This window comes from Crinia signifera, chromosome 19 (genome assembly GCF_055691185.1).
Source record: "Crinia signifera chromosome 19, ASM5569118v1, whole genome shotgun sequence".
Classification (NCBI taxonomy): Eukaryota; Metazoa; Chordata; class Amphibia; order Anura; family Myobatrachidae; genus Crinia; species Crinia signifera.
The window spans coordinates 9,549,943-9,577,755 of NC_139226.1; the positions used below are offsets into that span (position 1 = coordinate 9,549,943).

At 46.8% G+C, this 27,813-nt stretch overlaps 1 long non-coding RNA gene and 1 pseudogene across 1 annotated transcript in view; both read left to right on the forward strand.

Annotated features, from left to right (window-relative positions):
• The window catches only part of LOC146041675 (uncharacterized), a 19,148-nt gene extending 2,185 nt beyond the window's left edge, over nucleotides 1–16,963 (forward strand). The window contains exons 2-5 of the long non-coding RNA XR_014463538.1: nucleotides 8,717–8,740; nucleotides 12,588–12,671; nucleotides 12,780–12,919; nucleotides 16,491–16,963. This is a non-coding gene — a long non-coding RNA (uncharacterized LOC146041675). The remainder of the gene's footprint in view (nucleotides 1–8,716; nucleotides 8,741–12,587; nucleotides 12,672–12,779; nucleotides 12,920–16,490) is intronic.
• Nucleotides 9,196–9,334, forward strand: LOC146044457 (U2 spliceosomal RNA; annotated as a pseudogene).
• Nucleotides 16,964–27,813: the final 10,850 nt, after the last annotated feature.

Below are 27,813 nucleotides of genomic sequence, written 5' to 3' on the forward strand. Positions count from 1 at the left end.
TAACCCCCAAGGGACACGTTTCAAGCCAATGAAATAGAGCTGTTCAAACTGCCAAAAAAACGGCTTTAAAACGTGTAGGACTCTGCTTTTTAACCGTGTTGAAATACCGGTTAACTTTAACCGGTAAATCAACTCTGGCACTTTAACATTGCAGCCTTAAACGTTTTAAAATGGAAAAAAAACGGCAATATACCGATTTTAAAGTGCGATGTGAAAGGGGTATAAGGGTCTGCAGAGTCCGCACAAGGGAGTAGTGCATAATAACATTGCAAAATAATAACAATAATAATAACAATAATAATGATAATAATAATAACAATGATGATAATAACAATAATAATAACAATGATGATAATAATAATAATAACAATAATAATAACAATAATAATGATAATAATAATAATAACAATGATGATAACAACTAGGTGATTCATCGCGCCCTACGGGCGCTCTTCACACCGGCGTAAGGGGCTGCGCCCCTTAATTTGTGAACATTTGCATATGAGAAAGATGGTTAGAATTGTATGTAAGATGTGTGTATTGCAACTTGAGTTATAGGTGAAATGTGTTAAATAGAGAGCATATGATTTGGAAGGGGGTGTGTATTGTTTTGTTTAATTAAAAAGCGGTTACAGAGTAAGATGTACATTGATAGTGTGGATGGTACAGTGACATTTGTGGGTGTGGGGGGGGGGCTGTGTGTGCATGTTGTTTAGGTGTGTGTGTGCAATAGTATAGTAGGGTGTTTCTGAGTCAGCGGCTCCCCACTGGCGGAGGTCACGACACAGGAAAACAGGAGGCTGGGTAGTGATAGGGGTGTGTGGGCATAAGGGGGACTAAAGAGGAGGGTGGGAGATACTGTGCAGCTTCTGCCAGTGGGTGAGGGTCCAGCGTGACAGTACAGGAGTACAGGATGGTGGCCCTTAGTCAGTGTCTCCTCCTACTGGGTGGGAGTTCGGGTGCATGAGAGCAGGAGGCTGGGCTATGAGGCATGATAGGGGCATGTGGGCAAAACAGCGTCAGCGACTCCCCAGTGGTGGAAGTTACGGTTCAGGAGAGCAGGAAGCTGGGTAGTGATAGGGGTGTGTGAGTAGTATACGGGGGACTAAAGAGGGGCTTAGGGGTGCTGCCGTGGGTGGATGCCGTGAATTGCGGGAGGGGGGTCCCGGGGGGGTGTGGGTACCGCGAATTGTGGGAGGGGTGGGGGCGCGGGGGGGTTGCATTGAATCGCGGGAGGGTGGGTCGCGGGGGGGGGGTTGCCGCAATGACAGGAGGGGGGGTCAGGGGTGGGGAATCGTGGTAGGGGGGTCGTGGGGGGCACCGTGAACAGCGGGAGGGGGGCCCGGGGGGTTGGCGCGAATCGTGGGAGGGGGGTCGCGGGGTGCCGCATTTGCAGGAGGGGGGGGGGGGGTGTCACGGGGTGGGGCCGCAAATCGCGGGAGTCACCGGGGGTGCCGCGAATTGCAGGGGGTGTGCTGCAAATCGCGGGAGGGGGGTCGCGGGGGGTGCCGCGAATCGCCACAAGAAAAAATCAACACAGAAAGTTCAACACATGTAAATGTTGACATAAGTGTGGCACTTCATCGGTGTCCATGTCGACACATGAGAATGAATATGAAAACATTCAAAATAAGAAAAAAAAATCTTCAAAAACTCATGTCAACCTTTTTCATTGTCAACCATAGCCGTGCCAGTGTTTTGCATGTGCCATTTAATCCTGGGGTTGCCGTGAATCACGCGCGGGGGTGGGGGGGGGAGGGAGGAGGTGAGGGATGTCCGCGAATCGCGGAGGAGGGGTCGTGGGTGGATGCCCGTGAATTGCGGGGGGGTGTGTGGGTGCCGCGAATTGTGGGAGGGGGGGCGCGGGGGGTTGCAGTGAATTGCGGGAGGGTGGGTCGCGGGGGCGGGGGGTTGCCGCAATGACAGGAGGGGAATCGCAGTAGGGGGGGGGTCGTGGGGGGCACCGTGAACCGCGGGAGGGGCGGCCCGGGGGGTTGGAGCGAATCGTGGGAGGGGGGGTCGCGGGGTGGGGCCGCGAATCGCGGGAGTCACCGGGGGTGCCGCGAATTGCAGGGGGTGTGCTGCAAATCGCGGGAGGGGGGTCGCGGGGGGTGCCGCGAATTGCCACAAGAAAAAATCAAAACAGAAAGGTCAACACATGTAAATGTTGACATAAGTGTGGCACTTCATTGGTGTCCATGTCGACACATGAGAATGAATATGAAAACATTGAAAAAGTGAAAAATAAATCTTGTCAACCTTTTTCATTGTCGACCATAGCCATGTCAGTGTTTTGCATGTGCCATTTAATCGTGGGGATGCCGTGAATGGGGGGGAGGGAGGTGCATACCTCCCAACATGACCCTCTCCAGGAGGGACACATTGCTCTGTTTCTGGACTTTCTTCTTAATTTATGGATTACCATCACCTGTGCTTAAACACCTTTCTTATCAATTACCCCGTTTAAAACAGGTGATGACAATCATAAATTAAGATGGAAGTCCACAACCCAGCGTTACAGCTCCAGACACACTTTGAGTGACAGATGTAGCCAAATATATAAGAGATAATAATAATAATAATAATAATAACAATGATGATAACAATAATAATAATAACAATGATGATAATAATAATAATAATAACAATGATGATAATAATAATAATAATAATAATAATAATAATAATAATAATAATAATAACAATGATGATAATAATAATAATAACAATGATAATAATAATAACAATAATAACAATAATAATAACAATGATGATAACAATAATAATAATAACAATGATGATAATAATAATAATAATAATAATAATAATAACAATGATGATAATAATAATAATAACAATGATAATAATAATAATAATAATAATAATAATAATAATAATAATAATAATAATAATAACAATGATGATAATAATAATATAAATAATAATAACAGTAATAATTTTAGTTAGCGCTTTTCTCCCATAGGACTCAGGCGCTTTACAGGAATCAAACATGATACATTGTGCTGAGGCTGTATCATACCTCCCAACATTTATGAACAAGAAAGGGGGATCACTGCGTTCAGGAGCAAAGCATCTATTGACCACTGAGAGGGTGCGAGGGGCGGGTTACAGTTTTTACGGGATCTGATCACTGCAGAGAGCAGGGCAATGGGAGAGAGAGAGGACAGGCTTTCTCCCCAGCACGTGTCCTCTCTCTCCCTGAGCGGGTGTCCCACCAGCCAGTCGGCTGGTCACCCGCACCCCCTGCTTTTACAGGGACGCCCCTCCTGTGGGCTACCCCCTGATGGCCACACCTTTTTTATCGGAACCCGTCCACGCTGTTGGAGCCCCTGTTTATAATTACAGCAAGTACTAAACTAGACAAGGGCACTCAACTGCCCCCTTCTATCGGAGCCCTCCGCCACCCTCAGCAACTCCCCTGCAGCCCCCCCCCAGCAGCTCCCCTGATCCCCGTCCTTCTCCCTGGGTCCCGAAACTGCTCCCTGCCGCTGTGCTGACGGGGACGTGCATGACTGTGAGACACTCACGCTTCCGCGGTAGATGGAGATCCTGTCCGCCAGCCTGTGCCAGCTCAGGACATCTGGCGATTCCTCAGGCTGGCTGGGAGGCGCTCAATCTGAAGATGGCATCACTTGAATAGGGGAGCAGGGGGACTTTAAGAGCGGAGGAGGCCCATTTGCAGCCTCCTCCGGCTGGGCCCCTCCTCTCTGCCGGGAGCAGTGCCCGTCTGCCACTGAGCACAGTAAAGTCCGAGCACTCAGTGTCGGAACTTACGAGTGGTTGGCCCAGGTGCAAAACTACATTTTTGGGCCCTCCTCTTCCACTCCAAACCAAGTTCACAATATGCCACATAGCAGTGGGTGGCAGAAGTGGGCCCCTTAGTCTTCAGGGGCCCCGGTGCAATGCACCTGCTGCACCAATGGTAGTTCCGCCTCTGCGAGCACTAGAGCGCTCAGACTCTATTGCCCATGCGCGAACCGCAGGAAAAATGGTGTGGCGGCCATTTTTCAAGCAATTCCGGCAGCGCCGCTGCCTTCTTCTCCGGAGATTAAATATTAAAGAATGGGTGCAGTGTGGGCACTCCTGGGACTCAGGGGCCCCTGTACACAGTGCACATTGTACCCATTATAAATTCGCCACTGGGATGGACGGTAACCCCTGTATGCACTAGGCTGATTATGTGCTTACCCATTCCATACCTCCCAACTGTACCAATTCTTCATGGGAACGTCACTTTTTTTTGGGGATATTCCTGCGTCCCACCCGGAGCCGCTGGCCATGCCCCTACTGCGGCAAAACGGGACGTGGCCTTGAATGAGTTATGCCATTTATAGACCACGCCCCCAAATTTTGGGCATGCCTGTGGCGCTCCACGAGGGTCTTGCGACAGGCATTTGGAAAGTTGGAAGGTATGAGTTAGGGTGTGCAGTCCGGGGCCCCTCCCTTATATCTTATATGTACACATGATGCATGTGACTCCTATACCTGGAGTACCACCCTCTCCTCATCTCCCCAAATGGTATTTGTGAGTGCACATTGACCTACGCTCTATTACAAGGTAAGACATGTACACATGTATATAGTAAGTCAGTTGTTCCTGGGTGTGGGAGCCCTGAATTGCTTTGACTGGGCTACATCAGGGTATCACAATGTAACACTGTATCCCCTACTGTACAGTATAACACCTTTTTTTTTCATCTACAGTAACATGTAACAGTTATCACACATTTTCACACCTGTAACACACTGCTCTCACTTATGTAACACTGCATCTGCTCGCTACCGGGAAGTTACAGATTCCTGGCAACAAAATATATACAGTATATGGGCATGTAACTCCCAAGCAATTAGCTTGTAACCTACTGGCAACGAGCATAAAACCCTGGCAATGAGCATGCAACCCCTGGCAATGAGCATGTTACCCCTGACAATGAACATGCAACCCCTAGCAATGAGCATGCAACCCCTGGCAATGAGCATGAAACCCCTGGCAATGAACATGCAACCCCTAGGGTACTTGTGTATTTTGGCGGCGCCCATCGCATCGCATACCATAACGCATACGATGGTATGCGATGCGATATCGTACGATAGTGCACGATGGCATACAATTTTGAAATTGTATGCCATTGTACATGGCATACAATGCCATACGATGCAATGCGATGTGATTAAACATTGTATAAGCACCCTAATGGGTGCTTACAATGTTAAATGCACCCCCACACCACCCCCCCACTATAAACGTGAACCCGAAGCGTGGCGAGCGCAGCGAGCCCGCGAGGGGCGGCGGTACGCGTCCTACGACCTTTTCATACCCCCACTATCCACGTCGGCGTGGAGTTGAGAATAGAATAGTGTGGCGAGCGCAGCGAGCCACCGAGCCCGAAGCGTGGCGAGCGCAGCGAGCCCTGCGAGGGGACGAGGATACCTGTGAAGCCCGCGAAGGGACGCGTTTACCTGTGAAGGTATCCGCGTGCGCTCGCCACACTATTCTATTCTCAACTCCACGCCGACATGGATAGTGGGGGTATGAAAAGGTCGTAGGACGCGTACCGCCGCCCCTCGTGGGCTCGCTGCGCTCGCCACGCTTCGGGTTCACGTTTATAGTGGGGGGGTGGCGTGGGGGTGCATTTAACATTGTAAGCACCCATTAGGGTGCTCAAAAGCACCTTTTAGGGTGCTTATACGATTTTTTATCGTATAGGGGGTCAAAATCGCGTCGCATCGCATGCCATCGGGTACATTGCATGCGATGCAATCTGTTCATCGTACAACGGACATCGGGGGTGCCGCCAAAATACACAAGTACCACCCCTAGCAATGAGCATGCAACCCCTGGCAATGAGCATGCAGCCCCTGACAATGAACATGCAACCCCTAGCAATGAGCATGCAACCCCTGTCAATAAGCATTTAGGTAGAAAACGTATAATAAATATATATATATAAGATTTTTTTTTGTCCAGGGGGCCGTGAAAATTCTAGTTATGCCACTGAGCTGGTTTGGGGGTGCCCCACACACTAGAATTGAACGTGGGGCGGCGGTGAAATAGTCACGCCCATGGGAACGCCCAGTATTTCATTGGTGTTCCCATGGTAATCGGTCCGTGACCTCGGTGCCGGGGGCAGACAGCTGACATCACCAGATGTCAGTTGCCCGCCCACTTCCTCCCGAAGGTGCACGCAATTCTAAGTGACCTGAGATATGTGTGCACGTTCCACATCATTCGATGGTCGGCGACCATCGAATGATGTTGGCGTTCACCCACAGGTTGCGAATGGATATTTATGTTAAACATGCATTCCCAAGGGTACGCATGCATCAGCAAGGGTGTGAATTCGCATCCGAGCCAATCAACCAGATTAACCCCCACCACCCATCATTTTGGCCAGGATTATGCAAAAACATCTATAAATGCAACATTTATTTCCAAAAGTCTAATTCTAATCAGTATTGTGTGGACTGCGCATGCGTCACTGGTGTGAGCCGCGTTATAGTAACATAGAGCTGGCTACAGTAACAGGATATTCCGCAGAGCCCTTTCCCCAGAACACTAGCGCTGAGTTTCCCCGTGTAGGCACAGACACATCGTACACTAATGAGTGAGAAGGGAACTTCTGTATCATTGCCGCAACAGATCTTTAACCACCAGTGTGACAGTGGGCGGCGGGGAACATGAAAGGGCTTCTATAGGAAACATATCCTTCTATTCTCTATTATTGTATTATTTCTATCTCACTTACTGTATATGACATCACACAGACCTGACATCACATGGACATAATACTAGTGACATCATCAGTGTCAATGATGCAAATAGCCTGTGTCCAGCTGGGATGTAATGAGGGAATAACTGTTGAAATAAAGAGACAAACAAACGGGAGTTCTACTGAAGCTGGGATGTTGCCCAGGGCCGCCACTAGTAATGTTGGGGTACGGGACTGACCTTCAGCCTGGGCCCCCAGCGGAACCCCCCCTTGTGCGCCGGGGCTCGGAGCACTCACTGCACAGTGCAGCCTGCAGAGCGCCAAGACCCTCTGTATCCTCGGCTCGGCGCTCTGCAGACTGCACTGTGTATTGTGCGCTCCTGGCCGCAGGGTGGGGGATACTGTGCGGTTGCGGGGGGTGGGGTGCCATGCCACTGTGGGCAGCTGCCCAGGCCCCTGCAGAGGCCGGGGCCCGGGACAGCTGTACCCCTGGCACCCCCCTGTCGGCGGCCCTGATGTTGCCGATAGCAACCAATCAGGTTCTACTTCTTAATTATCTAGCAACTTCTAGAACATAATAGATAGAATCAGATTGGTTGCTATGGGCAACATGCCATCTTCGATAAAACTCCCATCTTAGTAAATTTACCTTAATAACTTAGTAAATCCACTTGGCCAGACCTCTGAGGGGTGTGGGGTCATAGGGTCGAGACTATTAAAGGTTGACACATGAAATAGGTCGACTTGGCTAAGGTCGACAGGGTTGGAAGGTCGATACAAGCATTAGGTCGACAATGGGAAGGTCGACATGGCCACCGTATCAGTGTACCGCTGTGCTCACCATGTTTCGGGTACTATTGTTTTCTCCCTCCACACCTTGGTGAATGGCAGGGTACAAAATACCATCCTGCGGCACAAGTCAGTGACTAGGTCGACACCTGAAAATGGTTGACATGCCATAACGTCAACACAAGCTTAAGTTCAACATGGACATGGTCAACACTCAAAAGGTCGACATGGTCCAGTACCGTACACTTTTAATGTTGCACCCAAGCACTACTCGCCTTCCTAGTTCCTATAGCCACACCTTTGGGTCATGGACTCCGCCTCCCTACCCGAGGGTCTCCTATTGATGGAACCCTTATTTCCTGTACAAGCAGCCTCTGAAGTTCAATCACAAATAACTCAAGTTTAACCCTCAGCCGGCGTAACACTCCAGAGCTTGCGTCCTGATGCGATGGTGTAAAACAGCGAGGCCCAGTGGTATTTGTAGGAGTGGAAAATAACTGGTTCCACATCCAGATGTGCTACAGAAGTGACGAGGTGGCCGCAGCTGTGGTGATGCGTACTTACCAACCATCCCGGAATGGCCGGGACAGTCCCAAAGATCAGATGGGTGGGCAAGCCTCCTGCATTTAACGGGTTACCGCATTGCCCCCCCACCCCCTCCCTCTGCCAGTCAAATACCGACATTTGTGGCTCTTTCGGGAGGGGGCAGGGCTAAAATGACGCAAATCGTGTAATTTAGTACTACCCCCTCCCTGAAGAGCTGTGAATCACGGCATTTACCGGAATGGGGGCGGGGCTTAATGGAGGCATGGCTTAATAACGACAAGCTCCACCCTCCGGAAAAACCGCAGAGTCTCCTCTCCAGGCTTCTCCTGGAGAGGAGACTCTTACGGTAGGTAAGTATGGTCTAATAGGCCCCACACGCACAGAGCGATTTTTGCCTATTTTCTAAGCGATCTGACTAGATCGCTTAGAAATGAAGCACAAATTGCTGTGTGTGTGTTGGGCCTATCACGGTAGCGATACGCCGCCCAAAGTGTCGCTATCACCAGGCTATATATTTCCATGTCATATCTCGCCATCGCCTGCGCTTTCTCTATTGAGGGCGTGGACAGATCGCTCAGCACAAAGCTCCCATCGCCCCGTGTGTGCGCCCCATTACTCTGTTACTAATCTCTCTTCTTTGTATTTTCCAGCACTTGGGGACACCTCGGAGACAGGTAAAATACCATCGTTATTTATTGATTTTCTTTCTTATATCAGTGATTATCATTATTTTCTTAAATAGATTTTTAACCAATCCAAAAACTGATCCAGAACCCTTGCAGGCGGTGTTACCAAAGCCGAAATACGATGATGAATTACACCCAAAACTCGAGGGTTTACGCACATTTCTATCCTGTTATTTACTATTGTGCCTGACATTGTAACAGAACACTCACTTAGCGGTCACATTATACATACATTTCTAGTTCTGGGTAGGACCCTCCATTGTCCACACAACAGCCAGGACTATTGGTGGGATAGACGGCCAAAGTCAGGTTGGCTCGCAAAAAGTAAAATCTCTCTCTCTAATGGGAAAAACCATGTGCGCTGCAGGTGGGGCAGATGTAACATGTGCAGAGAGTTACATTTGGTGACATGACGGTTTCAAGTACTGTAGTTGCCATAGATTCTCGCTTCTCGGCCTTTTGGCTAAGATCAAGTGTAGTATCTGTTCTTATCAGTTGGGTCTGGACCGCCCCCCTGGCAGAGAATAGAGAAAAGCTGGACCAAACCACCTTGCTACTGAGCTGAGGCTTAGAGTACCTCATGTTCTGGGCGGGTGTAAGGTCTGGCTGAGTATCTACGCCCTGCCGTAGGGGGGGGGGGGGGACAGACTCTCCTACTGGTAGGGAGGGGAGAAGCATCGGGCCTAGTAGATGGGGCTCTTGTTCAGGGGTCTATAGCCTCTGAGGGAAATTCACTCGAAAAGCCCGGTCTAGTTTCCACTCCCAGGAAGACGGGAAAAGCTGGGGCCGAGTAGATTGCTCTCTGGTCCGGGGGAAACATGTCCCCCCCGGCCAGGGAGACAGCGAAAAGCCCAGCCCAGTACTCAATCCCTGGGAGAGGTGAAACGTCGGGACTGAGTAGGTGGTTTCTTCTTCCTCAGTTGGTCTATTTGGGTCGCTGCCGGGGAGACATCGAAAAGCCTGGTGGAGTATCCATTCCCATGCGGGGGGGCCGGATGATCCCCAAATCACCTTGCACTAGTAAGCACTAGCACTGCGCACTTTCCTTTAGGTTAGCGATTCACGTCCTTACCTCGTCCTTCTGGATGGGGTAGGACAATTTTTCACCCCCCCACCCCGGCCTTCCGGCTGGGGTCTCTTTATTTATTTATTTATTTTTCCTCTCACGTTTGTCACTTTTCACGTTCTTTGTTTTTTGTAGTTTGTCACGTTTTTTTGGGTAGTGTGGTCGACCCTTAAGTGCCTTCTATTTCCCCAATGTGCCGAAGCTCTCGCCTTTTGGGGAGAGCTTCGGTCCCCTCGAGGACGACCCCGAGCCGCAAGGCGGAGGGAAGTCTAATGCAGGTCTCTCCAAACCTTCGGGTGCGGAGGACCCACCGTCCTAACCCTTCCGGGGGTTGAGGAATGAGGGTCTCTCTAAGCTTCGGCGAAGAGGACCCACCGTTCCCTATTTTCCCCTCTTCGGTCTTATGGCTGAGAGGGGATAGTGGAAAAACGGGGCCCTTCTCCTTCGGGAGAAAGCCCACTTCGATCTCACGGCCCCCTTTGCACGTGTTTAGGCACAGCACTGGTGGTAGGGAGCACACCTCGGCCTCCTGAGTTTCTTCAAGCTCAGTTGCCATAGATTTGTCATCTGTACATTCATACTGCTGATCTCTTGCTTCACTGCATCCATGATGACCATAAACCTCATTGGAGCACTCTGGGCTCATCTGCTGCTACAGGGGTGATATTGTATATTTAGCCGCTAAACTAGATATGCGCACATTAGAGGCCATTCCCTTCCCCTTGGAATGATACATATGTATAATAATTACACACAGAAGGGTCTTCCTGTATGTATATATATATATATATATCTTATATATTTGGCTACATCTGTCACTCAAAGTGTGTCTGGAGCTGTAACGCTGGGTTGTGGACTTCCATCTCAATTTATGATTGTCATCACCTGTTTTAAACAGGGTAATTGATAAGAAAGGTGTTTAAGCACAGGTGATGGTAATCCATAAATTAAGAAGAAAGTCCAGAAACAGAGCAATGTGTCCCTCCTGGAGAGGGTCATGTTGGGAGGTATGCACCTCCCTCCCTCCCCCCCCCCAATTCACGGCATCCCCACGATTAAATGGCACATGCAAAACACTGACATGGCTATGATCGACAATGAAAAAGTTTGACAAGATTTATTTTTCACTTTTTCAATGTTTTCATATTCATTCTCATGTGTCGACATGGACACCAATGAAGTGCCACACTTATGTCAACATTTACATGTGTTGACCTTTCTGTGTTGATTTTTTCTTGTGGCAATTCGCGGCACCCCCGCGACCCCCCTCCCGCGATTTGCAGCACACCCCCCACAATTCGCGGCACCCCCGGTGACAACCCCCCCTCCTGCGATTCGCGGCACCCCCCCCCCCCCTCCCGCGGTTCACGGTGCCCCCACGACCCCCCCTACCGCGATTCCCCACCCCTGACCCCCCCTCCTGTCATTGCGGCAACCCCCCGCGACCCACCCTCCCGCGATTCACTGTAACCCCCGCGCCCCCCTCTCACAATTCGCGGCACCCACACCCCCCCCTCTCGACCCCCCCCCCCCTCATTCTCATGTGTCGACATGGACACCAATGAAGTGCCACACTTATGTCAACATTTACATGTGTTGAACTTTCTGTGTTGATTTTTTTCTTGTGGCGATTCGCGGCACCCCCCCGCGACCCCCCTCCCGCGATTTGCAGCACACCCCCCCCGCAATTCGCGGCACCCCCGGTGACTCCCGCGATTCGCGGCCCCACCCCGTGACACCCCCCTCCTGCGATTGCGGCACCCTGCGACCCCCCCTCCCACGATTCGCGCCAACCCCCCGGGCCCCCTCCCGCTGTTCACGGTGCCCCCCACGACCCCACTACCGCGATTCCCCACCCCTGACCCCCCTCCTGTCATTGCGGCAACCCCCCGCCCCCGCGACCCACCCTCCCGCGATTCACTGCAACCCCCCGCGCCCCCCTCCCACAATTCGCGGTACCCCCCCCCGCAATTCACGGCATCCACCCACGACAGCACCCCTAAGCCCCTCTTTAGTCCCCCGTATACTCACACACCCCTATCACTACCCAGCTTCCTGCTCTCCTGAACCGTAACTTCCACACTAGGGAGTCGCTGACAATGTTTTGCCCACATGCCCCTATCATGCCTCATAGCCCAGCCTCCTGCTCTCATGCACCCGAACTCCCACCCAGTAGGAGGAGACACTGACTAAGGGCCACCATCCTGTACTCCTGTACTGCCACGCTGGCCCCTCACCCACTGGCAGAAGCTGCACAGTATCTCCCACCCTCCTCTTTAGTCCCCCTTATGTCCACACACCCCTATCACTACTCAGCCTCCTGTTTTCCTGTGTCATGACCTCCGCCAGTGGGGAGCCACTGACTCAAAAACACCCTACTATACTATTGCACACACACACCTAAACAACACGCACACACAGCCCCCCCCCCCCACACCCACAAAGTCACTGTACCATCCACACTATCAATGTACATCTTACTCTGTAACCGCTTTTTAATTAAACAAAACAATACACACCCCCTTCCACATCATATGCTCTCTATTTAACACATTTCACCTATAACTCAAGTTGCAATACAGGCCATCTTTCATACAATTCTAACCATCTTTCTCATATGCAAATGTTCACAATTAAGGGCGCAGCCCCTTACGACGGTGTGAAGAGCGCCCGTAGGGCGCGATGAATCACCTAGTATATATATATATATATATACTGTATATATATATATATATATATACATGCAATAATGTACTGTACATGTTATAGGGGACCACAGTAATGACCGGATAGTGCCTAAAGACCTTGTGACATCACTGCCCACCTATGTCAGTGCTACAGTTCCAGCAGCAGGTAACTGACCCCCTAATACAGTAACAATGTATAATTCCAGTGCCCGACCTCTATATACTGGATATAGTATGTGAAGGCCAGATTATCTCATTGTCTTGTCTCATACAGGGTCAGCTTGTGGGACTGTTACCGAATTGATACCGTGACTCTGGTTGGGGTGATTGTTGGAGACGTTGCTTTGACGGTCATTATAATCCTGGTCGTTTACTTCTGCACGAAACAAAGCTTCCGAAAACAAGCCGAAAATGGTACGGACTACCTCAGAGTGTAATATGATTGCCATTAGAATTAAATTGGATTTTTGTAGGTAAAACTGGTTGTCGTGTTATAGGGCGACAGCAATCGGATGTGAATCTGACACGGGCAAGCCTGCCGGGCCGCACCTGATTCTTCAATTCCCCTATGTCACCACCTCCCCTATATCACCACCTCCCCTATATCACCACCTCCCCTATATCACCACCTCCATTATATCACTACCTCCATTATATCACCACCTCCCCCTATATCACCACCTCCCCTATATCACCACCTCCATTATATCTCCACCTCCATTATAAAACCACCTCCCCTTATATCGCCACCTCCCCTATATCACCACCTCCCCTATATCACCACCTCCATTATATCACCACCTCCCCTATATCACCACCTCCATTATATCACCACCTCCCCTATATCACCACCTCCATTATATCTCCACCTCCATTATAAAACCACCTCCCCTTATATCGCCACCTCCCCTATATCACCACCTCCCCTATATCACCACCTCCATTATATCACCACCTCCCCTATATCACCACCTCCATTATATCACTACCTCCATTATATCACCACCTCCATTATATCACCACTTCCATTATATCACCACCTCCCCCTATATCACCACCTCCCCTATATCACCACCTCCATTATATCTCCACCTCCATTATAAAACCACCTCCCCTTATATCGCCACCTCCCCTATATCACCACCTCCCCTATATCACCACCTCCATTATATCACCACCTCCCTTATATCACCACCTCCCCTATATCACCACCTCCATTATATCACAACCTCCATTATATCACCACCTCTCCTATATCACCACCTCCATTATATCACCACCTCCCCCTATATCACCACCTTCATTGTATCACCACCTCCCCCTATATCACCACCTCCCCCTATATCACCACCTCCCCCTATATCACCACCTTGATTATATCACAACCTCCATTATATCACCACCTCCCCTATATCATCACCTCCCTTATAGCTCTACCTCCATTATATCACTACCTCCTGTGTATCACCAATTCCCCTTTAGCACCATCTCCTCTATATTACCACCTCCCTTATAGATCCACCTTCCCCTATATCACCATCTCCATTATAGCACCACCACCATTTTACATCCCCTATTATCACCACCTCAATTATATTACCACCTCCATTATATCACCACCTCAATTACATTACCACCTCCATTATATCACCACCTCCCCTATATCACCATCTCCATTATATCACCACCTCCCTTATAGCTCCATCTCCCTATATCACCACCTCCCCCTATATAACCACCTCCCCTATATCACCACCTCCATTATAGCTCAACTTTCCCTATATCTCCTCCCCACCACCTCCCCTATATCTCCACCTCCCATATATATATATATATATATATATATATATATATATATATATATATATATATATATTAGTGTATATAATATATATATTCCCTATATCTCCTCCCATATATCTCTACCTCCATTATACTGTCTATCCACCTCTCCTATATCCCCGCCTCCCCTATATCACAACCTCCCCTATATCTCCACTTCCCTTATAGATCCACTTCCGTTATTTCACCCCCTCCCTTATAGATCCACCTCCCCCTATATCACCACCTCCCTTATAGCGCCACCTCCATTATATCACCACCTCCCCATATCACCAATTCCCCTATATCACCACCTCCATTATATATCCACCTCCTTTATATAATCAACTCCCCTTATATCACCACCTCCCTTATAGGTCCACCTCCCCCTATATTACTACCTCCCTTTTAGCTCCACCTCCATTATATCACCACCTCCCCTATATCACCACCTCCCTTATAGCTCCACCTCTCCTATATCACCACTTACCCTATATCACCACCTCACTTATAGCTAAAACTCCCCTAAATCACCACCTCACCCTATGTCACCCCCTCCCCCTATATCGCCACCTCCCCCTATATCACTGCCTCCCTAAAGCTCCATCTCCCCTATATCACCACCTCCCCTTATATAACCACCCCCCTTATAGCTGCACCTCTCCTATTTCACCACTTACCCTATATCACCACCTCCATTATAGCTCAACCTTCCCATATCTCCTCCCCACTATATCCCCACCTCCCCTATATCTTAACCTCCATTATATATCTATCTTCCATATATTTTCTCCTCCCCTATATCTCTACCACCATTATACTGTCTATCCACCTCTCCTATATCCCCGATTCCCCTATATAACCAGCTCCTCTATTTCTCCACCTCCCCTATATCACAATCTCCCCTATAGCTCCACCTTCCTTAAATCTCCACCTCCCCTATATACCTCCCCCTATATCACCACCTTCATTATATTTCCACCACACCTATATCAACTCCTCATCTACAGTATAATATATCTCCTTGGTATATCCATTTCCCTTAAATGACACTTTACCTTATATCACTGCCTTCCCATGTAATCATCTCCCTTAAATTACCACCTACCCTATATCTCCACCTAAACTACTTTTTATTGAAAACAAAATTAATGAAAAGTTACTAAGCACCGACATTCTCTGAAGTTTTATCACATATTTTCTTGCTGTATTAAAAAATCAAATTGGTTACTTTGGTTTCCCAAATTTCTATATGACATTTGTATTTGTTTTCCATCATTTTTGATAATATTTTTCTAATAAATGAGAGTTTCTAAACAAATAATTCAGTTACATCTTCTCTAAACGCTCCGCCCCTTGTGCTCACTCATCTGACCTTGCTGTTCATATTGTATTTTACTAGGGAATCAGGATACAAACATTATAGGATCAATTAAATATCATGTGAGTTTGCTGGAGGTGAAAATCTGGGGGACATATACAGTCCGCTTCCCCCCTGCACTCTCCAGGAGATTCCCACACCAATTCTCCAACCCCAACATTCCTTTAATTGTCGGTGGTTACTGCTATCTCCTCTCAACTGTAGCAGGCTGTCAGAAAAGAGTCAAACTTGTTTTAAGTCCAAGATGGCCGACATGAAACTGCTCGATTTCAGATGCAGCCACCTTGGATTCAAAAAGAGTCTGTCTCTCCCCTAGGAGAGGGCAACAATGAGGAGGAGAAGCTGCAGGTAATGGTTAAGGCTATCTTACACAAACCCTGCACATGTGCTTATGGGCTGAGATGCGGGTAACTCATGTCTTACTGCCTATATTTTATAAAGGGACAATGGTCTTACAATGAAGGAGCATGGTCACATAACAGCACCCCCAATTAAATTTATGCCACACAGAATATGCCTCTGATTCATATTACTACATATTTACTTGGTGGAGAAGGCATTTCTGTTGGAATTACTGTGCAGGACTGTTTTAGAGGTGGAGCTAGTTCCACCTACCATTACTGGTGGTACCCCCCCCCCCCCCCACACACACACTTTAACCTCTGCATAGGACTGGCTTCTTTGAATGTGCAGTGCAAAAGCAAGTCTCTGTAATGCAGAATATAGGAATGTTTTGTCATGTGACCTGTATGTTCTAACAACTGTCCTCTTCCTATCTTACAGAAGACAAGAAAGTGTATATGAATATGCCGACCAGATAGAAAACTTTTTTCCTCGGAGACTCCTTCTAGCTCTTGTAAAGTTTCATCGAAAGTTTTGTTTCATCCCCATTCATAAAAATAGCTCAGATGTTCTACATGGATCTGCTGAATTGAGACTTCTTCTACTCCACTGGACTCCACACTGTAGGCTACATATCAGATGTTGAGAGGGCTGGAATCAGGAAAGGTCCACAGATGACCCATCATCGGACAATATCTGTATGTGGGCAGCAGATGGCCAAGTGTTTCACCACCTTACCACCTGCGTATACTAATGCATGTCCATCAACACTCAATCGCTCTTAACTACCGTATGCGTACCTCTCATACAGATGAGAAGAAACAAATGCTGGGACAATGGATGTATTATGTTAAATTTAAGCCTGGAAGAAGTGAATTAGTTATAAACTGGCCCAATAAATGTACAGAACTTTGTATCGATGCAAATATTCTGTGTTAGCCAAGCTTGGGGATTATACACCATCAAACTTAAAATGTAGATCTAACCTTATATCAGATTTCAACTATTACATTTCTAAAGCTTTCTTCTGCTTCTTCACCTGTTTTGGGAGGAGCCTTATCACATAAATAGTGATGAGGTAGAACCATTGGGTTGGATTTGAAGTATGACTTGATCCATCTTCCGCTCAATGATTCTGTACAGACAGTATGAAGGTTGGGAAGATGAGGGGGACGGGACTGGGAAAGATGGTAGGAGAGTGGTCAGAGGAGAAGAAGAATAAGTTAGTTGACGAGGTGGATCTAAAGGGATCAACTGAAGGTGTAACAACATCTGAAAGGGAATGACTCTTGAGAGTTGAGGGGCAGCACTGAGGAGTGTGGTTACATAACTAGAGAGAAGGTGCAATGGCTGTTAGTGGGGAATTAGAACAGCGAGGAGGGCATGTGGACAGAATTGAGGTTTGGAGATGTAGGTGTTGGTGAGGCTTTATTTACATCCGCAGGTGATTAGTTTAAGATGCTACTCGGTGGTGGATGGTTAGTAAAGGGATGTGACCAGTACTATTTTTCTGGGAAAATAGGTCCAGGAACTCAGTGTCTGGGGGTGGATCGAATAAATAAAAATAGATAGAGAAAGCGAAAGAGAGAAAGAGAGAGAGAGAGAGAGAGAGAAAGAGAGAGAGGGAGAGCGATGTAAATATTGTATTTAGAAATGAAGGCACTCACAGGGGACTTTAAAATAAAATGTATCTTATGGAAAGTACATTTTCGCCCAGAACAGGTTCAGGAGCCCAGTTCCTGATGATGTCATATTTAATTAGAGGTTCAGGAACGGAGTTCCTGCTGGTTCCTGCTGAAAAATAGCACTGGGTGTAACCGAAGCAGATAGGTGGGAGGGGCAAATGAGTCAGACAGCAGTGCTAAAGATAGATTGAAGCTGAGAGAGGTCAATGCAAGCAAGACTAGAGAACAGGAGGGGTTGCAACAGTCCAGAAGGGAAGTGGTCAGTGCACGGATTAGAGCTTTTGAGGCATCCAGGGTGTGGAACAATCTGAATTTAGGGAAGCTAGAATTCGCAAGATTGTTAGATACTGATTGTGGTGAGGGAAGGAGATGGAGGAGTTTCAAAATGGTTTGACTGAATTGTCCATTTACTAAGCCTTAGAGAGAGATAAAGTAGAGCGGTGGATACAATACCAGCTCTTATCTGCCATGTTACAAGCTGTGTATGTAAAATAACAGGAGCTGATAGGCTGGTAGGCGATATCTCTCTCCTGAAGGAAGAAAGGTTATTCACTAGGAATAGTCAGGCGCCTGGTATTGAGCTGATCCTTCAATTAAAGCAGCTGCTCAGGTGTAGGGGTAGTCACTCCCCACTTTTTTGAAAGAGAAAAAAAAGGGGAGACACGCACTAGGCGAGTCGAGCAGCGCTTAACACAATGAATGATACCGATTGGTAAAAAATGTATCAATTTTACTGTTAAAAGTACATACAAATAATACAATAATACAAATAAACAAAAGGAATGAGGTGGGGAAATAAACGTAAATTGGAATTAATGTAACCAATAATTAAGAGATAAAATTGGAGAATGTGAATAAGTCCTCGCCTCAATGGACACGACTGTGTAATATATAGGTCACTTAATGAGGATCAGGTAAGTGCACATTACCAGATTGGAATTTGATGTCCCACAGATTGTAGCAAAACTGGGAATCCTCACGATGTTTGTGGCCAGATGGAATAGCCACTGGAGGAAATGGATAAATTCGGATGGAATCAGTCCTCTAGCTGAACAGCGAGAGAAGATGTTTTCTTTAGTCTCGATCGCCGGAGGATCCAAAACGAAGTCCCAGTTGGTGTTGCTGAAATGGGTTATGGCTTCCGTGTCTGGGGTAACTCTCACTGGTATGGATGTTATAACCAGGAGTTGCTGACCACGGTGTCCGCCGTTTGAAAGAACTGTGTGCTATATGGGGGCGGCCATTTTGTGGTGGTCCTCAGCAGAAGAACGGAGCCGCCGGGTCCAGCGAAATAGGTAAGCCTGCGGGGGATTGGGGGGAGGTGTAACTATAGCACCGCAGCCCCCGGCGCCCCCATATGCACAGCGCCCCCCCCCCCCGCGGTGGCGGGGGCTGCGTTGCTATAGTTACTCCACTGTATGTATCTATCTCTCTCTCTCTCTCTCTCTCTCTATATATATATATATATATATATATATATATATATGCATAAATCTATCTATCTATCTATCTCATATCTATCTATCTATCTCATATCTATCTATCTATCTCATATCTATCTCATATCTATTTATCTATTTATCTATAACACATCTATCTATCTATGTCATATCTATCTATCTGTCTGTCTGTCTGTCTGTCTGTCTATCTATCTATCTATCTATGTCATATCTATTTATCTATGTCATATCTATCTATCTATCTCATATCTATCTATCTATCTATCTATCTATCTATCTCATATCTATCTATCTCATATCTATCTATCTATCTATCTATCTATCTATCTATCTATCTATCTCATATCTATCTATCTATCTATCTATCTATCTATCTCATATCTATCTATCTCATATCTATCTATCTATCTATCTATCTATCTATCTATCTATCTATCTATCTCATATCTATCTATCTATCTATCTCATATCTATCTATCTATCTATCTATCTATCTATCTATCTATCTATCTATCTATCTATCTCATATCTATCTATCTATCTATGTATCTATCTATCTATCTATCTATCTCTCTCATAGGTACTTGTGAGTTATCTGGGCGTCCGATTTTGGGTACTTACGATTTGCATGCGATATCGCATGCGATTTGCGATTTGCATGCGATTTAGCATGCGATTTGCATAAGATTTGCTATTCATTTCATTACCCCACTATCCCCAAAGTGTGTCTATCAACGTGAACCCGAAGCGTGGCGAGCGAAGCGAGCCCGCGAGGGGCGGCGGTACGCGTCCTCCGACCTTTTCATGCCCTACTATCCACTAGGGTGTGGAGTGAGAATAGAATAGTGTGGCGAGCGCAGCGAGCCACCGAGCCCGAAGCGTGGCGAGTGCAGCGAGCCCCGCGAGGGGACGCGGACACCTGTGAAGCCCGCAAGGGCACGCGGATACCTGTGAAGGTGTCCGCGTCCCCTCGCGGGGCTCGCTGCGCTCGCCACGCTTCGGGCTCGGTGGCTCGCTGCGCTCGCCACACTATTCTATTCTCACTCCACGCCCTAGTGGATAGTAGGGCATGAAAAGGTCGGAGGACGCGTACCGCCGCCCCTCGCGGGCTCGCTGCGCTCGCCACGCTTCGGGTTCACGTTGATAGACACACTTTGGGGATAGTGGGGTAATGAAATGAATAGCAAATCTTATGCAAATCGCATGCTAAATCGCATGCAAATCGCAAATCGCATGCGATATCGCATGCGATATCGCATGCGATCTAGTACCAAAATCGGACGCCCAGATAACTCACAAGTACCCTCTCATATCTATTTATCTATATGTCTATATCACATCTATCTTTCTATCTATCTATCTATCTATCTATGTCATATCTATCTATCTATCTATCTATCTATCTATCTATGTCATATCTATCTACCTATCCATCTATCTATGTCATATCTATCTATCTATCTATTTATCTATCTATGTCATATCTATCTATCTATGTCATATCTATCTATCTATCTATCTATCTATCTCATATCTATCTATCTATCTATCTATCTATCTATCTATCTATCTATCTATATCACATCTATCTATCTATCTATCTATCTATCTATCTATCTATCTATCTATATCACATCTATCTATCTATCTATCTATATCACATCTATCTATCTATCTATATCACTATATCACATCTATCTATCTATCCCATATCCAGTGGCGTAACTACCTATTATGCACCCCCCCGCCGCAAAAATTTCGGCGCCCCCCCCTTGCCCTCGGCGCACCCCCCCCCCCCCCCCCCCCCCTGATGCTCTTACCTGCCCGGCCGAATCTGCAGTCAAGGTCCCGTCGCCGGCACCTGCTGCTATAATGGAAACGGACTCTTAGAAAATGGCTGCCCCCGTACTGCAGACAGAAATCTGTCTGCAGTACGGGGGCAGCCATTTTCTAAGAGTCCGTTTTCATTTTAGCAGCAGGAGACGGTGCCCGGAGACGGAGAGACGGGACCATGAAGGCAGGCAAGACAGGAGCGGGTAACTATAGCCCGCAGACCCCCGGGGCCCACATGTTCTCTTTGCCTCCCCGCCACTGCGGGGGCTGCGGAGCTATAGCTACACCACTGCCCATATCTATCTATCTATCTATCTATCTATCTATCTATCTATGTCATATCTATCTATCAATGTCATATCTATCTCCTATCTATCTATCTATCTATATATCTATGTCCTATCTATCTATCTATCGATGTCATATCTATCTATCTATCTATCTATCTATCTATCTATCTATGTCATATCTATCTATCAATGTCATATCTATCTATCTATCTATCTATCTATATATCTATCTATCTATCTATGTCATATCTATCTATCAATGTCATATCTATCTCCTATCTATCTATCTATCTATCTATCTATCTATATATCTATGTCCTATCTATCTATCTATCTATCTATCTATCTATCTATCGATGTCATGTCATATCTATCTATCTATCTATCTATGTCCTATCTATCTATGTATCTATCTATCTATCTATCTATCTATCTATCTATCTATCATTTAAGCCTGATAATGGGGGGATGCTCTAACATTCGCCACCCCACATCGCCGGCTATCACATTCTTAATAATCGCACATGCACTAACATAAGCACAATGGAATATGCTGCGCTATATAAAAAAACAAAATATGAGATTAGTAACACATAACGGATCCCTCCCACAGCGCTGCGGAAACCAATAGGCTTCTCTAGAGTACTGCCAGCGATTTTCTGGCGATACCCCCTGCAACGTTACCCCCACGGAGGGGCTTTAGTGCATGTGAAATTGGGGCTTTTACCGCATTTTGACTTTAGTGCATCCCGCCCAATGACAGAAGAGGACTGAGAACAGGGGTACTGTAATGGGTAACCGGATGGAAATGGGCGAGGGATGAAGCGGAGCTGGATGAGCCCCATTTATATTTGATAAATAAGGATCACATAAAAAACAAACACCCCTCCCAAAAAAAAAATATTTTTAAGGAAGATAAAACAAGTAACGGCGTCAGCAGAATGTTGTGAAATTTGAATTCCGCGTGTGACATTTCATTGTGCAAGGGGACGCTTGTGTCCTGAGTCACACATCACAAGATCTGTCCTTGCTGCTAAATATATGTGTACAGCACACTCGGTCACACTCACATCACTGATACAGACGCTAAGAACTAGGAGTTGTAGCAAACCCCAGGGGTAGATTCCTACCGTGACTGTTACTACCCAGTTTGTTTTATCTCTGTTTCCATGTGTACAGAGCAACGGAATTTGCTGCACTATATAAGAAACCGTTAATAAATAATGATAACTAAAATAAAGTGGAGAGAGATAAATTACCAACCAATCAGCTTTTGTTGTTTTACCATCCCAGCCTGTAACACAACAGCTAGGAGCTGATTGTCTGCTACTTTATCTCTCTCCGCCGTATAACCGTCCAAGGCTTAGTACACACAAATCAGTTTCATCCTAAAACCAGCTGATTGCTGCCCTCTTGTGGTCTGATGCAAATGCAGTTTTGTTCCGTAATGATGCAGTAACTAGATCGTAGCTTGACCTGATTCAGACTTGAGTGCTCATCTGCAGATGATTGAGAGTAGATTAGAGATGGGCAAAACGGGTCACTATCGAGAGCTGGGATCCAGCAGATCAGTCAGTGAACAGATCCGCATCTTTTACACGGGTCATCCGGTCACTTTGAAAGAAGGGGTAATTTGATAATAACGAAGCATAATTGGTTTTACAATCATTTATTCCCATTTTTTTTTACATTTTTTTTTTAACAGTGAGCTGAACAAATAAAAACATACATAACGGAGTAAAACATTGATCGATGGCAGGGTGCAGAATCGCCATCGATGGCAACCATCGATGGTGTCTGCACCGATGGCCATCCCTAGCAGCAGCAGCCTTGTTATTCCTTCTTTCACTTGCAGTCACAGCACTGTACTCAGTCTCCGGAGTCAGTACATCTCAGCTGCCACAGGTGGCAGTGCTGAGATCAGGAAAATGCATTGTAATTAAAAACGAAACTGAATGTAAAAGAACGACGGATCACCTTTTTGGGATCGGCGGCTCACACGTTCTTTCATGGGATCCATTCAAAAGATTTGCTTTGTTCGCGAACGACCCATCTCTAGAGTAGATAGCCGCCACCTAGTCAGAAAGAAAATCCGCCATGTGCAAATCTGTAAGTGCTATGCGAAAATATCGCTATCTGCTATCCAGTCACACTTCTATATGCATATGGGGCAGTACGGATGGTGTAATGGTTACATTACTGCCTCACAGCACTGAGGTCATGGGTTCTATCCCCACCATGTGTCATATATATGGGGCAGTACGGAAGGTGTAATGGTTACATTACTTCCTCACAGCACTGAGGTCATGGGTTCTATCCCCACCATGTGTCATATATATGGGGCAGTACGGAAGGTGTAATGGTTAGCATTACTGCCTCACAGCACTGAGGTCATGGGTTCTATCCCCACCATGTGTTATATATACGGGGCAGTACGGACAGTGTAATAGTTAGCATTACTGCCTCACAGCGCTGAGGTCATGGGTTCTATCCCCACCATGTGTTATATATACGGGGCAGTACGGATGGTGTAATGGTTACATTACTGCCTCACAGCGCTGAGGTCATGGGTTCTATACCCACCATGTGTCATATATACGGGGCAGTACGGATGGTGTAATGGTTAGCATTACCGCCTCACAGCACTGAGGTCATGGGTTCTATCCCCACCATTTGTTATATATACGGGGCAGTACGGATGGTGTAATGGTTAGCATTACTGCCTCACAGCACTGAGGTCATGGGTTCTATCCCCACCATGTGTCATATATATGGGGCAGTACGGAAGGTGTAATGGTTACATTACTTACTCACAGCACTGAGGTCATGGGTTCTATCCCCACCATGTGTCATATATATGGGGCAGTACGGAAGGTGTAATGGTTAGCATTACTGCCTCACAGCACTGAGGTCATGGGTTCTATCCCCACCATGTGTTATATATACGGGGCAGTACGGACAGTGTAATAGTTAGCATTACTGCCTCACAGCGCTGAGGTCATGGGTTCTATCCCCACCATGTGTTATATATACGGGGCAGTACGGATGGTGTAATGGTTACATTACTGCCTCACAGCGCTGAGGTCATGGGTTCTATACCCACCATGTGTCATATATACGGGGCAGTACGGATGGTGTAATGGTTAGCATTACCGCCTCACAGCACTGAGGTCATGGGTTCTATCCCCACCATTTGTTATATATACGGGACAGTAAGGATGGTGTAATGGTTATAGCATTACTGCCTCACAGCACTGAGGTCATGGGTTCTATCCCCACCATGAGTTATATATATATACGGGGCAGTATGGACTGTGTAATGGTTACATTACTGCCTCACAGCACTGAGGTCATGGGTTCTATTCCCACCATGTGTTATATATACGGGGCAGTACGTACGGTGTAATGGTTACATTACTGCCTCACAGCACTGAGGTCATGGGTTCTATCCCCACCATGTGTTATATATACAGGGCAGTACGGATGGTGTAATGGTTACATTACTGCCTCACAGTGCTGAGGTCATGGGTTCTATCCCCACCATGTGTTATATATACAGGGCAGTACGGATGGTGTATTGGTCAGCATTACTGCCTCACAGCACTGAGGTCATGGGTTCTATCCCCACCATGTGTTATATATACGGGGCAGTACGGATGGTGTAATGGTTACATTACTGCCTCACAGCTCTGAGGTCATGGGTTCTATCCCCACCATGTGTTATATATACAGGGCAGTACAGATGGTGTAATGGTTACATTACTGCCTCACAGCACTGAGGTCATGGGTTCTATCCCCACCATGTGTTATATATACGGGGCAGTACGGATGGTGTAATGGTTATAGCATTACTGCCTCACAGCACTGAGGTCATGGGTTCTATCCCCACCATGTGTTATATATATGGGGCAGTACGGACGGTGTAATGGTTAGCATTACTGCCTCACATCACTGAGGTCATGGGTTCTATCTCCACCATGTGTTATATATACGGGGCAGTACGGACGGTGTAATGGTTACATTACTGCCTCACAGCACTGAGGTCATGGGTTTTATCCCCACCATGTGTTATATATACAGGGCAGTACGGATGGTGAAATGGTTACATTACTGCCTCACAGTGCTGAGGTCATGGGTTCTATCCCCACCATGTGTTATATATACAGGGCAGTACGGATGGTGTATTGGTCAGCATTACTGCCTCACAGCACTGAGGTCATGGGTTCTATCCCCACCATGTGTTATATATACGGGGCAGTACGGATGGTGTAATGGTTATAGCATTACTGCCTCACAGCACTGAGGTCATGGGTTCTATCCCCACCATGTGTTATATATATGGGGCAGTACGGACGGTGTAATGGTTAGCATTACTGCCTCACATCACTGAGGTCATGGGTTCTATCCCCACCATGTGTTATATATACGGGGCAGTACGGACGGTGTAATGGTTACATTACTGCCTCACAGCACTGAGGTCATGGGTTCTATCCCCACCATGTGTTATATATACAGGGCAGTACGGATGGTGTAATGGTTACATTACTGCCTCACAGTGCTGAGGTCATGGGTTCTATCCCCACCATGTGTTATATATACAGGGCAGTACGGATGGTGTATTGGTCAGCATTACTGCCTCACAGCACTGAGGTCATGGGTTCTATCCCCACCATGTGTTATATATACGGGGCAGTACGGATGGTGTAATGGTTACATTACTGCCTCACAGTTTTGAGGTCATGGGTTCTATCCCCACCATGTGTTATATATACAGGGCAGTACAGATGGTGTAATGGTTACATTACTGCCTCACAGCACTGAGGTCATGGGTTCTATCCCCACCATGTGTTATATATACGGGGCAATACGGATGGTGTAATGGTTATAGCATTACTGCCTCACAGCACTGAGGTCATGGGTTCTATCCCCACCATGTGTTATATATATGGGGCAGTACGGACGGTGTAATGGTTAGCATTACTGCCTCACATCACTGAGGTCATGGGTTCTATCCCCACCATGTGTTATATATACAGGGCAGTACGGATGGTGTAATGGTTACATTACTGCCTCACAGCGCTGAGGTCATGGGTTCTATCCCCACCATGTGTTATATATACGGGGGCAGTACGGATGGTGTAATGGTTACATTACTGCCTCACAGCGCTGAGGTCATGGGTTCTATTCCCACCATGTGTTATATATACGGGGCAGTACGAATGGTGTAATGGTTAGCATTACACAGCACTGAGGTCATGGGTTCTATCCCCACCATGTGTTATATATACGGGGCAGTACGGACGGTGTAATGGTTAGCATTACTGCCTCACAGCACTGAGGTCATGGGTTCTATCCCCACCATGTGTTATATATACAGGCAGTACGGACGGTGTAATGGTTACATTACCGCCTCACAGCACTGAGGTCATGGGTTCTATCCCCACCATGTGTTATATATACGGGGCAGTACGGATGGTGTAATGGTTAGCATTACTGCCTCACAGCACTGAGGTCATGGGTTCTATCACCCACCATGTGTTATATATATACAGGGCAGTACGGACGGTGTAATGGTTAGCATTACTGCCTCACAGCGCTGAGGTCATGGGTTCTATCCCCACCATGTGTTATATATACGGGGCAGTATGGACGGTGTAATGGTTACATTACCGCCTCACAGCACTGAGGTCATGGGTTCTATCCCCACCATGTGTTACATATACAGGCAGTACGGACGGTGTAATGGTTACATTACCGCCTCACAGCACTGAGGTCATGGGTTCTATCCCCGCCATGTGTTATATATACGGGGCAGTACGGACGGTGTAATGGTTATAGCATTACTGCCTCACAGCGCTGAGGTCATGGGTTCTATCCCCACCATGTGTTATATATACGGGACAGTAAGGATGGTGTAATGGTTATAGCATTACTGCCTCACAGCACTGAGGTCATGGGTTCTATCCCCACCATGTGTTATTTATACGGGGCAGTACAGACGTTGCAGGATATTTGTAACAAAATCTGGAAGTGTAGAACCCAATAGATACAGTACTCTTTCTAAACTTGTTTTCAGGATTGCCAGATCTCTCGGTATATTATCTGCCTGTATATATTGAGTTTGTCAATACGCACCTGCTTGATGCATTTTCTCCTCACTGAGGAATAAACGTTGCAGGACATTTGCAACAAATACTGGAGGTGTAGAACCTAATAGATACAGTATCCTCTCCTAAACCTGTTCCCAGGATTTTCCGGATCTTTTCGGTTTATTATTAAGAGCATACTGTATGCTCTGACCATATCCCCTAAGCAAAACTGGGAGAAGGGGAACTAATACTCAAAAGAGATTATTACCGTCTAAAACAAACAATCTCCTCGAAATCAATAGAGGATTGATGGTATTGCACCAGAATACACGGAGATATAAACGTATACTGCATTTTACGTGTCATTTCTTGTTTACATGTATGTGTGTCCATGTCTAGTAAAATGT